This window comes from Silene latifolia, chromosome 2 (genome assembly GCF_048544455.1).
Source record: "Silene latifolia isolate original U9 population chromosome 2, ASM4854445v1, whole genome shotgun sequence".
NCBI lineage: Eukaryota > Viridiplantae > Streptophyta > Magnoliopsida > Caryophyllales > Caryophyllaceae > Silene > Silene latifolia.
The window spans coordinates 94,696,036-94,705,365 of record NC_133527.1 but is presented as its reverse complement, the minus strand read 5'-3'; the positions used below and the strand labels follow the sequence as shown (position 1 = coordinate 94,705,365).

The window sequence follows — 9,330 nt, the reverse complement described above, 5'->3', positions numbered from 1 at the left end:
GGTGCGGTTACGGGCCGAGCGCGGCACACAGCCGAGCGCGAGAGAGGAGGAGAGTGATCCTCCGTTCGTACCCGGTCCGGAGGATCAGCCTGGAGATGACGACTGAGTCTCTTCCTTGGTTGTTGCTGGTTTGGGGAGACCGTTTTGTTGAGTCGGAGTACCTAGGAGACGGCGGTGCCGACGACGAGTAGCTACTTCCCCAGTTTTCTGGCTGGTTTGGGGAAGTTCGTGTTTTGTATGTTCTCTTACTCTTTTTATTTCGTCTCCTTTATTTTCCTTTATTGGTTGTATACTCCCATCCCCCATTTTTCTGCTGGTGTATGCTGGAGGACAACGAGGGCGTTGTCCGTTTTGGTTTGGGGAGGGTATTGCATCCTTTTGAGTCTGCATCTGCATTTGTTTTGCATTCACGTTTAATTTTCAGTTTGCATTTGTTGTTTATTTTCATAAAAAAACAGAAACACAAAAAAAAAAAAATTAGAAATTTCAAAAATTCAAAAAAATTTCACGTTTATTTTTGCATTTAGGTTGAGTCGGAACGGTAGATTCCCATGATGACAATGCACTATAACTTGTCAATTTACTTGAGCCTTGCACCTTATTGATGGTTTTTAGCCTTGTCATACGCATGATCTACGAATTTCTGTTCAAATAATAGCCAACTGTTTAGACTTGACCTAATAAACTGGCAAACTACTTAAAAATTCTGAGTTTTAGAGCCATAACTGGTGACATTCATGACCAGTTCATTAGGAATTTTGAGAGTAGTACTCCTTGCATGGCATGTTTGTCTCATTTGCACATTTATGACATTCAATTTCTCGTCAAATGCACATATTCGGGTTTGTGGTTGGTGTCACATGCAGGGAGGGTCTTGCAATTTCCCCTTTCTTACATCTTTCACCCATTTAGCTCCACTTTAGCCAAAACTTGCCTTTTTGACCCATTAGCTACATTCCAAACTAAGCCTGCCTAGTCAAGCTAGTTAGTTTGTCCTCTTGTGGTATGTTTTCCATTGCAGTTTGGTCTGTCATTCTTGTTGGAGTTGGTGTCTGTATTAAGGAAGGAGGAAAAAGAAAAAAAAAGGGTATTGAAAAAAAAAAAAAAAGGAAAACGTGAAAAGAAAAGAAAAAAAAAATGAGAAAAATATGAAAAAAACAGAAAAAAGAGAGCTGATAAGCAAAAGAAAGAAAGATTGTGTTGTGAAAAAAGTTGTCCCCTCTTGTCAGAGTTGAGAAGATGTTCGAAGATGTACAATCGACAAGAGGGTTGGTTGTTTCAGTTAGCTGTTTCAAACGATGTGTTTAAAAAAGGGAACTTTGTGACCGTCTGACTCCTCCACTCTTATTCTATATTTTTTTTGAGGAGATTGTGCTTTGATTCTAGTGAGTTTTGTGCCAAGTGAAGGGCACCCGTGTTTAGTCTTTCAGTCAGTTTGAGATCCGGATGGTTTATTATGGTCTTGTTAGGAACTAGCTTGACGCTTCTACCTCCACATTTCCATAACTTGTTTTGCCTTTTCTCACCTGAACCTCACTATTCCCATATTATTTGCAAATCCATTTGTGTGACGGACATTATTGGTTGGAGTGTGTGCATTAGTACTTGAATTGTCTTTCATTTTTGTTGCATGCATGCTATGTAGGTCGCAGTTAGGTGAGTGACTGTCTTTTCTTCTCTCTTTTACATATAACATTTGCCCTTTGCTTCATGAGAGAAGAGTGACCCCGTGAGAGTCCGATTTTGTTGGTCTTGCAAGGTCGATAGGTCGACTTTATTTATGAACGACTTATAATTCGTTTGCGTATTGACCGCTTGGCTTAACTGTTGATTTTTGTTGCATTAAATTGGTTTAAGTAGACAAGTTAAGCTGGCTCTGAGTTATCATTTCCGTTCCATTAGTTTAGTTTTGAGTTTACTCGAGGGCGAGTAAAGGTTTGGTTTGGGGAGATTTGATACGTGCCTAATGTATAGTCTTTTTGGCCTATTTCAAAGACGTATTTCTATGCATTTCTATCTTTGTTTTTATAGTATTTTGCCCCGAATTGGCTACTTTGGTGTATTTTGTCCTTTTTGTAGGAATGATCGCGGAAGTAGCGGAACCATACTCCTTTTCGTCCCTTTTGCATGCATTTAGAGGAGACGGGATTGTCCCAGAGTGAGATGTTGCACTTGGAAGTGTCGTTGCACGCATTACGAGGCATTTGGGTGAAGACGTGAGTTGAATTGAAGACCCAAGTGGTCTATCGAGCTACATTTGATGGTCGATCGAGTTATTCCTTACTCGATCGAGTAAGCTGCACATGACAAGTCCTCGATCGAGTACCCATTTGGTCGATCGAGGGACTTCTGCTGAGACGATGGTCGATCGAGTGGTGTAATCCACTCGATCGAGAGGCTTCGACGCTATGGGCTTTAATTAGTCCATGTTTTAGTATTTTTCCGCCAAAGACTCTTAGACTTTGGCTATTTAATCTATGTTTACTAGGTTAATTAGGCATCTCTTTTACTTATCTTTTTAGCTGTTATTCATTAGACTCCCTAAGTTTTTACAGTAGAACATTTCCTACGTTGCTCTTACTTTTCGACTGCTACTCTTGCTTCCGGGATTGCTTCATTGAATTTCGTGTTCTTTACGCCGGAATTTGCTTGGATTGTAATCTCCTCTCTTCTCTTAATAATAATTAACCTTCTTGCGTTTTTAATTCTTGTTTATGTTATCGTTCTTTCTTGCCCTAATTTCCGTTATTGAATTCTTCTATTATTTCATTATGTCATCTCTTTGGAAATTTATATGCTGTTAGTTTTATTAAGAATATGAGTAGCTACACCCTTTCATGTTGGGATTAGGGGATCTGCGGTAGTGAAATGACGACGTAGTGAATGAATTAGACGAATTGACTAAGAGACCCTGTCACTATAGCAATATAACTGTAATTCTCGACCTAGTTGAGTGCACGCTTCTATGTCACCGATTAATCTGGCTACAATTAATCCTGGATCGAAAGATTGGACTAAATAGGCCTGCTATAAACAGTAGACTACCCTAATGAGGACGAAAGTTAAGTTAGTGGTATTTTAGGGTGGGAAGTGGACCGAAAGGACCTTCTAATATCCGTCTCGCATTAGTTCGTCTGAGTCATTTACTGCTAAGTTGTTGAACTACCGTAGTGAACCGAATTCCCGACATGCCCCCCTCTTATTGATAGTTTTAATTCACTTCCTGCTTCACTGCTTTCTGCTTTATTTCTCTTCCTTTTAACTCCGTAGTTTAGAATCAAAAATTCAATCAAACCCAATTGTTACCATAGGATTAGAAATAGATAGGTGTAGTTGCATTACCTCCCTGAGGATTCGATACTCGACTGCCTCTACTACATTTTTAGTTGAGACCGTTAGGTTTTATTTTTGACAGGTACGCGACAGACGTGTCAGTCATCAAACTTAGGCTTAGCTTGACCACTTGTAAAAGGAAGTCTAATCACAATGGGTTCCTTCTCTTTGGCCTTTTATTTATTCTTCTTTAAAACTTCTTGATTGTTGGGTTCTTCTTCCCTAGAGTTTTGAACAACTCTTTCCTTGTCACTAGCATTCACAACATCTTCATCAACGGGTTGCTTCGGCCCTTCATACCTTGTACCACTCATCAAATGGATGGCACTCACTGATTCTTGTCTTGGGGGATTACCTTGGGGTGGTAACTGCCCCTTTTGTCTTTGTGAACTTGAAGATGATAATTGAGACATTTGGGTCTCCAACATCTTTTTGTGGGCTAGGATGTTGTTGATGGTGATGTCTTTTGCTTGGCTATCCTTTTGCATTTGAGTGAAAAACTCTTGTTGGTTCTTTTGCATTCGGAGGACCGCTTTTTTAACATCAAAACCTTGGTCATTTTGTTGATTGTATGGAGTTTGATTTTGGTAACCTTGGTTTTGGTTGTACAAGGGTCTTTGATTTCGGTTTCTCATTGGAGGTGGGGTGTATGTTGGTTGAGGGTTTTGAACATTTCGGCTTTTGTATGAGAGATTTGGATAGAATTTGGTGTTTTCATTGTAATAGTTGGAATAAGGGGTACCACTCTTGTATGCTTGAAAAGCATTCACTTGCTCACTTGTTCCCCTGCATTCACTTTGGTCATGTCCCAAAGTTCCACAATTCTCACATATTCCACTTGGAATTGATGAAGATGCCACCATGGCATTAGCATGTTGCTTTGGTGATTTTGAGGCTTCTTCAAGTTTAGCCATGGCCTTCTCAAACTTCAAGTTGATGATATCAATATGAGCACTAAGTTGAGCACCTAATTGAGTAATAGAGTCCACTTCATGCTTTCCTCCTCAAGTAGCCTTGCGAGGTCTACTATATTGTGAGTTATGGACCGCCATTTCCTCAATCTTGCTCCAAGTTTGATTATCGTCAACTTCGGTGAACATACCATTTGATCCCATGTTGAGAATCTTTCGGGAGTCTTCATAAAGACCATTCCAAAATTGTTGTACCAAGAACCACTCGCTAAGTTCATGATGAGGACATGAGCAACATGTTCCTTTGAATCGCTCCCAAGCTTCATACAAATATTCTTTGTCACTTTGCTTAAAACCCGTGATTTGAGCTCTTAGCATGTTAGTCTTTTCCGGAGAGTAGAACTTTTTGTAGAAAGTAAGAGCCAATTTCTTCCAAGAGTCAATACCAAGAGTAGCCTTATCAAGGCTTTTTAACCATTGTTTCGCGGTACCATTTAGAGAAAAAGGAAATAAGACCCATCGAATTTAGTCTTGAGTCACTCCGGTTTGTGAAATCGCATCACAATAGTCACAAAAAGTCTCCATGTGAGAATGAGGGTCTTCACTAGGCATCCCCCCAAATTGGCTTCTTTCGACTAATTGGATAAATACGGATTTTGCAATGAAATTTCCGGCCAAGTGTTGTGATGTGGATAAATTCTTGTGTACTCCGGGAGTACCGTACTCCTTACACCTAGGTTATTATTATATTGTATTTGGTGGATTAGTTTTAAGTGTAAGGAGTACGGTACTCCCGGAGGACGTAAGAATTTTTCTGTGATGTGAGAGTATCATTGGGCAGGTTCTCCTCGGTTGGTACGGAATGTGATGAAAACTTAGGCATTGTGGGTTGATTTTGTGTTAGGTTCTCCTCACCTTCTCTTGCAAAAGGGTTGATGAACTCAATAGTATTTGGTTGAATATCTACAACCTCACCAATACCTCTCAAAGTATTTCTAGCAAGTCTTCTATTGGTTGTCAAAGTTCTCTAAATTTCGTAATCAATGGGTAACAAGGTACCTTCTGATCTTCTAGACATGCAAAATATCAAACAACTCGAAAACAATTAGAACAAACTTTGAGGAGTTTTACTTCCCCAAGGCAAAGAAAGACACAACTAATAACAATCAAGGAAAATCAAATCAAGTTAACACCGTCTCCGACAACGACGCCATTTTTGGCCGGACTATATTTTTCGGTTACTTGTCGTTAGGAGCACCTAGACCAAAACAATATTTATAACTTCACAAACTACTTTACTATAAGTAAAGAGGTAAGTAAAGGTCAGATCCCAAGGGACGGGTATTGATGTAGGATTTTCGATTGCAAGTAGTGCTGTCTAAGGATGTCACAATTTGGGTTGAGATAAGAAGATCACTAAACTAAATAACAATGTAAATGAACAAGCAAGATGATTAAAATGAGGTGTAAACAATTGATTAAAAGCACTAAGGGTGTCATGGGTTCATAGGGGATTCATGGGAATTGATCATACAAACATATTCTTAAATTATAAGTAAGTAATTATTGTTGTGATAGGGTCGAGTTGGTTTATATCTTACAATCCTAGGAAGGTTTGGGTCTCGGAGCCGAATCGATCAGATTGTACAACACCTACAAGTTGACTTAATCCTCCCTACTCAACTATATGCATGGTCTAATGAGACTCGAGTCGGTTTATGTCTTACAAGTCTCATTGAAAAGGTAAGTGATGGGTAAAAAATTCAAGGATTCATAGGCTCGCATTTCATCAAACATAACATGTGCATAAGTTGAGATCACAACAAGCAAGCAAATAAATCATGTGAACATATTAGATTAAGCATGAATCATCCCCCATGTCGGTTTCCCCTAATTCCCTATTAACCTTAGCTAAGGAAACTACGCACTCATTATCAAGTTTAACATGCTAACAAGGTTCTCAATCATATTAACAAAGCAAAACATGATGAATAAATAAAGATGATTAACAATAATTAAAAAGGGATTAAGAGAATTATACCTAATGATGATTCCAAAATAATAAGCAAAGAATAATAGAAGTACTTGATGAATGATTTGAAGGTTGTCAATCCTCCAAATAAACCCCAAATAATCTTCAATTACCCAAAATAAATGATGAACAATAGAGAAATTAAGGAAATGAGATTTGTATTAATGCCTAATTAAAAGTTGATTACAAGATTAAAGAGATATTAGAATAACATAAAGTATATTAAGGATTGATGTCTATCTAATTAGTACAATGGGGTATTTATAGTGGGGATTAGGTACATAAATTAGGGTTACTAAGGGCTTAAATGACGATTAAGACCCTTAATAAAAGTTGAGGAAATGCTCCTCTCGAAGAAAGATGCGAGTCTCCTTTTTGCTTGTCTTTCAGAAATATGCGCATCCCGAGTAGAATAAGGAGAAGGCGTGCTGTATTGGATGACAATCCGAGCGGCCAAGGGGTCGGGATGAGCGGATTGTTGGAGTTGGACGAGCGCACTAGAGGGTTGGACGCTCGGATTGCGGAGATGTTGGACATGCGGATTGGCTGGAGGGACGCTCGAATTGTGGAGGTTGGACGAGCGTCCCGATGCTGCGACGGCCGGATTCTAGATCAACAAGCTTTTTCTTCTTTTCTTCTTTTCTTCTTCCAACAATCCTCATGGATTTTGTCGGAGATGCAAGGATCGTCTTCATCATTGCCCATTATTTACAAAGGCTTTCTAGTCTTGTCTTCACTTTGATGCTTGGTCATTAGATTCGATCAATTTAGCTTCATTTTGCCATTAAAATGCAAGGTTTGCACTCCTCCCCTACCAAGGGAACAAAACCTCAAAGTATATACAAAACAAAGGATTAAACATAGTAAATGACCCAATTATGCACTAAAAAACATAGGAACGAGGTTAATTCGGGTACTAAATATGCTCAAATATTGGTCACATCAGGTACCTAAGAAAAATGGAAAATGGAGAGTGTGCGTGGACTTCACTAACCTCAACAAGGCATGTCCCAAGGATCCCTTCCCGCTACCACACATCGATGCAATGATGGACGCGACAGTTGGACATGAAATTCTAACATTCCTGGTGATGTGACTCATATTTGAGCATATTTAGTCCTCGAATTAGCCTCGTTCCTATGCTTTTTAGTGCATAATTGGGTCATTTACTATGTTTAATCCTTTGTTTTGTATATACTTTGAGGTTTTGTTCCCTTGGTAGGGGAGGAGTGCAAACCTTGCATTTTAATGGCAAAATGAAGCTAAATTGATTGAATCTAATGACCAAGCATCAAAGTGAAGACAAGACTAGAAGCCTATGTAGATAATTGGGCGATGGTGAAAGGATCCTTGCATCTCCAACAAGATCCTTGAGGATTGTTGAAGAAAGAAAAGAAGAGAAGTGACTGCCCAGCAATCCGAGCGTAGCAGTGCCCAGGACGAGCGTCGCCCTGCTACAGTCCGAGCGTCCCGTGGCCAAGACGCTCGTCTTAAGGCCTTGTGATCCGAGCTTCCCGACCAACAATCCGCTCAGATTATTCTCCACTGCAAACCGTACCTCAGCCAAGCCGCTCAGGACGAGCGTATTTCTTGAAGACTATGAAAACGGATATGCGCATCTCCTTCGAGAGGAGAACTTCCTCAACTTTTCTTTAGGGTCTTAATCGTCATTTAAGCCCTTAGTAACCCTAATTTATGTACCTAATACTTAGTATAAATACCCCATTGTACTAATTGGATTATCATGTTCTTCTTATGAATTCTTAATCTCATCTTAATCTTGTAATCAATCCTTAATTTAGCATTAATACAAGTCTCATCTCTTAATCTTTACTTAATTTCTCTATTGTTCATCATTTATTTTGGGTAATTGAAGATTATTTGGCGTTTATTTGGAGGATTGACAACCTTCTATCAATCATCAAGTACTTCTATTATTCTTTGCTTTATTATTTGGAATCATCTTTAGGTATAATTCTCTCTTAATCCTTTTTAATTATTGTTAATCATCTTCATTTGTTCATCATGTTTTGCCTTGCCAGTATGATTGACAACCTTGTTAGCATGTTAAACTTGATAATGAGTGAGTAGTTTCCTTAACTAGGGTTAATGGAATTAGGGGAAACCAACATGGGGATTGATTCGTAATCTAATATGCTTTTGTAATTAATTTGCTTGCTTGTTGTGATTTCAACTTATGCACATGTTATGTTTGATGAAATGCGAGCCTATGAATCCTTGCATTTTTTACCCATCACTTATCTTTTCAATGAGACTTGTAAGACATAAACCAACTCGAGTCTCATTAGACCATGCATATAGTTGGATAGGGAAAATTAAGTCGACTTGTAGGTGTTGTACAATCTAATCGATTCGGCTCCGGGACCCAAACCTTCCTAGGGATTGTAAGATATACACTAACTCGATCCCATCACAACAATAATTGCTTGCATCTAGTAGAAAACATGTTTGTATAATCAAATCCCATGAATCCCCTATGAACCCATGACACCCTAATGCTTCTAATCAATTGTTTACATCTCATTTTAATCATCTTGCTTGCTTTCATTGCTTTATTTACATTGTTATTTAGTTTAGTTGATCTCCTACCTCAACCCAAATTGTGACACCCTTAGACACGACCATTTGCAATCGAAAAGCCTACATCAATGCCCGTCCCTTGGGATCCGACCTTTACTTACCTCTTTACTAATAGTAGAGTAGTTTGTGAAGTTATAAATATTGTTTTGGTCTAGGTAACTTTTGACGACGAGTAACAAAACCGACGAACCAAAATGGCGCCGTTGCCGGGGACGGTGTTAACTTGATTTGATTTTCTTTGATTGCTTTTTAGTTGTGTCTTTCTTTGCCTTGGGGAAGTAAAAATCCTCAAGGTACTTCTCATTTTTTCTCATAGTGCGTTTTGCAAGATGGATATTATAGATTGTTTTGTTGAGGACCACTTGAGTATACCTTTTTTCAAAGACCCTATGCAAGCATTAGAAGCCTTAGAAGCAAGTGAGGCCAAAAATACGCATTGGGAATTAGAAGTAG

General features: G+C 38.9%; 1 non-coding gene across 1 annotated transcript; it reads left to right on the top strand.

Moving 5' to 3' along the window:
* Positions 1–4,515: 4,515 nt before the first annotated feature.
* On the top strand, positions 4,516–4,622 carry LOC141644772 (small nucleolar RNA R71). Its single transcript, XR_012544380.1, has one exon. It is a non-coding gene; the product is annotated as a small nucleolar RNA R71 (small nucleolar RNA).
* Positions 4,623–9,330: the final 4,708 nt, after the last annotated feature.